The following is a 5,951-nucleotide window of genomic DNA, read 5'->3' as shown; positions in this document are numbered from 1 at the left end:
ATTTAAATAGGTTTGATTTGCACCCAGTTACTCCAGTGCGCAGCCGGTTTAATGACCTCCAAGTTGTAAAAGGTAGTTGAAATCCTGCAGATCCCTCCTCAAGTAGTTCCATATTGGAGTGTGGCACCATTTCTTCCCAGAGAGATAGCCGCCTTGCGACGGGCTTGGTGGCGAGCTCTTCAGTAGTTTCCATGAAACTCCTGCGGGATTTCAGCCGGACACGTTGTTTTCGGTGCATATACATCGGGTGTCGAGGATCATTCTTTTGTTTTGTTCTTTCAATCTCGGCGGCTACTTGTCTGCGGTATGCCTATGATGGGGTAAATGATGTCTGTGGGAGTTGGTTTGAGGCATCCTGTGGCAATACGTACAGTTTCGTTTACGGCGACATCAACTTGCTTAGCGTGGGCAGAGTTCCTCCAAGCTGGCGCCGCATATTCCGCAGCTGAGATACTCAGCACCAGACCTGTGGTGCGCAAAACATGTGGTTGAGCTCCCCACGATGAACCTGTTAGCTTCCGCAGTATGTTGTTCCTGGCACAGACCTTTTTTTTAGTGTTGTGACAGTGCTGCTTAAAAGTGAGTGCTCTGTCCAATGTTACTCCCAGGTATTTTGGGCTGTTTGTATGTTTCAGCTTTTCCCCTTGCCACATGACTCGGAGTTTCCGTTTGGCTTGTTTGCTCCTAAGATGGAAGGCGGATACTTGTGATTTACTGGGGTTTGGTTTGAGATTATTGCTGTCGTAATAGGTAGCAAGTTCTGTTAAGGCTCCTGTGAGATTCTCCTCCACTTGTTCGAAGGTTTTATCCTGTGTGGCCACCTCTGATGCAATGCGCATCCTACAGATTTTCCTTGCTCAGTAATTGTATAAGGGCCATTGGTTTTCATAAATTATGAATTATTTAATTTAGCGCAAGATTAGATACGTCGGATCTTACATTCTTAAATGCACGACCCTAACTACCAAACTAGAGCCAAGACTGTCCATGCTGCAGCCACAATCTCTAAGTGAGAAAATTCCCACGAAGTACCAGAGCTAATGTTAAACAGCAGCGATAAATCTGTTTCTCTATTTGATACTTTAATCTTTTACAACTAACGTAGCAACCTTCTACTTTCTTGTGTCTGTTATACGATATAAATGAAGTCCCTTGTTGTAATGGAAGATTAATTTCCTTTTATGATAAAATTATCACTCAAAAAAGAAGAAGGCTTTTAGTTCCAGTCAGAGTATAACACTTCTAAATTGTCTCACGAAGAAGTCTATTATTTGCTTAAAAAAATGACAAAAATAACATGGACATTAAAAAGATGCTAAAATAATAAGCACTAAAAGAGCGTATCAGGAAAAAAGAATTATAGCCAACGAAGACATGGTTGTAGAGCGTAAGGACAGGCCGTAGGCCTGGTAAAGACTACAGATACAAAGGGTCTCGGATTCGATCTCCCAGTCAGTCGTAGGATTTTTATCTGGCCCTTATCACTTCTTTCACCTCTGGCAGTGCTTGTTGATGTGACAAATGCCGAGTTGCCCCGTGGTACGAAATACAAAATGGGCGGCAGCTCCGACCGTAGGTGGCTGGGCAGGTCAGTTCAAAGGCTGGGGGAAGACAACGGCGTACAAACTCCAACAGGACCATGCGTGTGTTGTTGAAGACAATCTTAGGACTGAAGACGGCTTGACTTAAAACAATGGAATTGATGAAGAAATAGATAAAACATACAGCGCAAATATTGTACGTGTATGGCACCATGGTGTACAATATTAAATTTCACATTCCAGACAGCATTTGGAAACGGTTTCAGGAAGTCTTTTTCACTTTGTTGACATAATGTGAAACTACACCCCTGTTGGATGGTCATGAGTGTCTCGCCATGACTGCGAGGTAGGTCGGACACTTTTTTCCACTTGAGAAGAAAGTCCTTGCATACTCCACGGTTAGTGCCCATTCTATTTGTGTCTTACAAGCATGGCGAGGCAGTTCCTAGCCCTTTGGATTAGTGAGGGTGCGCAGGTCGTTTTGTACTACGGGTGATGATTACTGGAGGTACGTTTGCTCCCAGCAGTCTACATCTACATGGATGCTCTGCAAATCACACTTAAGTGCGTGGCAGAGGGTTCATCGAACCACCTTCACAACGATTCTCTATTATTCCAATCTCGAACAGCGCACGGAAAAAACGAACACCTGTATCTTTCCGTGCGAACTCTGATGTCCCTTATTTTATTATGATGATCATTCCTCCTTATGTAAGTCGGTGTCGACAAAATATTTTCGCATTCGGAGGAGAAAGTTGGTGATTGAAATTTCGTGAGAAGATTCCGCCGCAACAAGAAACATCTTTGTGTTAATGGTATCCACCCCAAATCCTGTATCATGTCAGTGACACTCTCTCCTCTGTTCCGCGACAATGAAAAACGTGCTGCTTTTCTGGAAACGTTCTCGATGTAATTCATTAATCCTATGTGGTAAGGATTCCAGACCGCGCAGCAGTACTCCAAGCGAGTAGGACTGACAAGCGTAGTGTAGGCAGTCTCTTTAGTAGATCAGTTACGTTTTGTAAGTGATCTGACAATAAAACGCAGTCTTTGGTTTGCCTTCCCCGCAACATTTTCTGTGTGTTCTTTCTGTTGTGACTTGGCAAGACATCAATAATAATCTCAATACAAACTGGTAATGGCGCCTTGCTAGGTCGTAGCAAATGACGTAGCTGAAGGCTATGCTAACTATCGTCTCGGCAAATGAGAGCGTATTTGTCAGTGAACCTTTCCTAGCAAAGTCGGCTGTACAACTGGGGCGATTGCTGGGACGTCTTACTAGACCTGCCGTGTGGTGGCGCTCGGTCTGCAATCACTGACAGTGGCGACACGCGGGTCCGACGTATATTACCGGACCGCGGCCGATTTAAAGGCTACCACCTAGCAAGTGTGGTGTCTGGCGGTGACACCACACTTTCCTATTTAAGTTTTCGTAATTGTAATTCCTAGACATTTAGTTGAATTTACGAGCTTTAGATTTGACAGATTTATCGTGTAACTGAAGTTTAATTGGTTCCTTTTAGCACCCATGTGGATGACCTCAATCTTTTCATTATTTAGGGTCAATAACTTATATTAAATCCTTCATCAAGACATCGGCAGTTTTTATTGCTGGTTGTTAGATTTTAGTCTGTCAGTTGTAGCACTTGGGATAGTCATGATGGAGAGGTTTTGTGTCGTCCAGTGACTTCTTATACTCTCGTAAGAAAGCTTCCGCCTTCCGAGTTCAGGTACAGACACACATATTATTTTGAAAGATAGTAATTTTTGTAGGTTTCGGACAGTCTGTGACTATTAGCATAGTTTTATTGAGATGTAAATCTAGCTTGTGGGCATGGTTGCCGTTTAACCACACAGGAGCACAGTATCCTGCAATGCTCTTCGTTAATCCCAGGGCAGAGAAACGAGGGATTGCAGCTGTAGAACCCGTAACAATAACGTACATATTTTTGTGGACCTATTCTTCAACTTACTGGTTCACGAGTATTTGCTCTTGTTAAACCTAAAAGCGAAGACCATAAAGGACAGTCCAAGTCATAAAAAATTTCACATACCATCTCTGGTATAACTACTCATAGAGCCGTCATACGTTGGTACGAAGGTTGGAACTTTGGCAGTGGCAACTATTTATGCTGTTCATTTTTGGAACACAATCTCCGACCCGCTTAGAGACAGAAGTGATGACACTTTCTGCAGGACCTGGCCATCATTTTGCAAGAATATGCTCAAGCACGTACAGTGCAAGCTGTTACTGATTTGTTTGACCGATGGGGCTGCTAGGTGCTATACCACCTACTGCACTCCCCTGACTTAAGCCCTCGTGAGTTCAATTCGATTTCTAAACTGAAGGAAATGCTTCACGGCATTCGCTTCAGACCTGCTACAAATTCGTCGGACAATAGACGGCGCCTCTCGAACTGTCAACACAACTGGCACTGCTAAGAGTATCCTACGACTTCCACATCGCTGGCAACGGGTTATACAGAATGCTTTGAAGGTCAGCAAAACGTTCAAACACGTATCTATTTTGTACGAGCTGTAAATAAATAATTGCCACTATTAAAATTCCAAGGCAACGGCCTTGCCGCAGTGGATACACCGGTTCCCGTGAGATCACCGAAGTTAAGCGCTGTCGGGCGTGGCCGGCACTTGGATGGGTGACCATCCAGCTGCCATGTACTGTTGCCATTTTTCGGGGTGCACTCAGCCTCGTGATGTCAATTGAGGAGCTACTTGACCGAATAGTAGCGCCTCGGGTCAAAGAAAACCATCATAACGACCGTGAGAGCGGTGTGCCGACCACACGCCACTCCTATTCGCATCCTCAACTGTGGCCTGAAGACGGAGTGCATTAAAGTTCCAACCCATGTACTATCGACGGCATAAACATGACAGGTTTATCGCGGAACTAATATGATGAGCCAGGCACCCAAAAACACGGGAAAATCTTCGTCCCAGTAAATAGGGCTGGAATCCAGACGCCACACAAAAAATTAATTTTCTGGCTATTGTCTCGTCATTGCTTAGAAGTAAGGTTAAGTCCCTCGGTAGACCAAAGGCTTTCCTCATCTCAGCATGCAAAACACACGATGTTAAAACACGGTGCACAGTGAGTGTGACGTCACAGACGCTGTACTCCGGTGGATCTTCATGCCACAGAAGATAAGCATGCGTCATTCAGCAGTGTCCGATACGAACGCCCTTCCTGGAGTGGAAAAGGAAGTTCGTCGTGGTCTAATATTGCGTCACACTTACCGAAGTCTGTTGTTAGCCACTGACAGCCACTTTCTTTCTTACTTAATCAACACTCTCTTTGGCACCCACGACACGACAACCTGTAGGGGGATATTAAGGTAAACTTCGGTATTTTCCTAACAGGCTGTCAGTGCTCTGTCAGCTTCTTCATTTCCCTCGATTTCCATGTGCCAAGGGACCCAGCAGAAGGCTATCCCTTTCTTCTGCCTGCTGTAGGTGGATTGTGTCCAGGACCACTTGAACTATTCTATGTGCTGGGAACATTTGCTGGGCTGCTTGTAGAGCACTAGGAGTGTCCCTGGAGAAAAGAAATTTCCGCCCACCAAAAAGTCTCACGTGCTCCAGTGCGAGAGGTAATCTTTCAATGTCCTGTCACTTTCCTCTATGCATTATCCTTGGGTACCAATGGCTGTCTCGTCTGCGTAAGCGAATTTTCTCGTGTCAGTATGAGCAGTGTCTGAAGTACAGGGTGATTCAAACAGAAAAAAACAGATTTTAGTGGTTTATTACAGATTAACTGTGAAAGATTGAAATACATTGCCCACGTCACTGGATAGAGGAAGATTCATACGAGGGTAAGTCAATTATTATCCGCAATTTAGATATATTTTTGTTTATTTTGGTAGTTCTGTCGCCTTACGTTGATGACGCATGTTTTGTTTATTTGTCGTTATATCTTTGCAATTTTAAAGCTGCTAGGTTAGTTTCGTTGTCGTTGCCGAGCTATTAATCAAGGCTGCTCCGCTGTCTATTTGCACCAAAGAAGAGCAACGTTCAGTGATCCATTTTTTGTGATCGGAAGGCGTATCACAGCCGAAATTCATCGAATACTTTCGGTACAGTACGGGATCAGTGTTTTGACACCACAGAGTGTCTACGAATGGATTGAAAAATTCCGAAATGGTCGCACAAGTGTTACGCACTATGAAGGAGCCGGACGATCGTTGAGTGTTCACGTGTAATGATTCTCTTAGACAGACGATAAACTATTGACGAAGTGACACATCGTCTGCAAATTAGTCACGGTTCTGCCTACGAAATCATCCACAACAGACTTGGGTTTCATGAAGTCTGTGCAAGATTGATCCCAAAACAACACACACAGTGCATAAACAAACGCGGTTGGACATCTGCAAAAAACATTTAGATCGCTAT

The 5,951-nt window shown here is 44.2% G+C and overlaps 1 pseudogene; it reads left to right on the top strand.

The window, feature by feature from the left end:
- The first annotated feature begins 4,112 nt into the window (after positions 1–4,112).
- Positions 4,113–4,229, top strand: LOC124721292 (annotated as a pseudogene).
- The last annotated feature ends 1,722 nt before the right edge of the window (positions 4,230–5,951 follow it).

The sequence above is a fragment of the Schistocerca piceifrons genome, chromosome 1, assembly GCF_021461385.2.
Source record: "Schistocerca piceifrons isolate TAMUIC-IGC-003096 chromosome 1, iqSchPice1.1, whole genome shotgun sequence".
In the NCBI taxonomy this organism is placed as follows: domain Eukaryota; kingdom Metazoa; phylum Arthropoda; class Insecta; order Orthoptera; family Acrididae; genus Schistocerca; species Schistocerca piceifrons.
The sequence above is the reverse complement of the archived record's forward strand: the minus strand, read 5'-3'. Positions and strand labels throughout refer to the sequence as shown.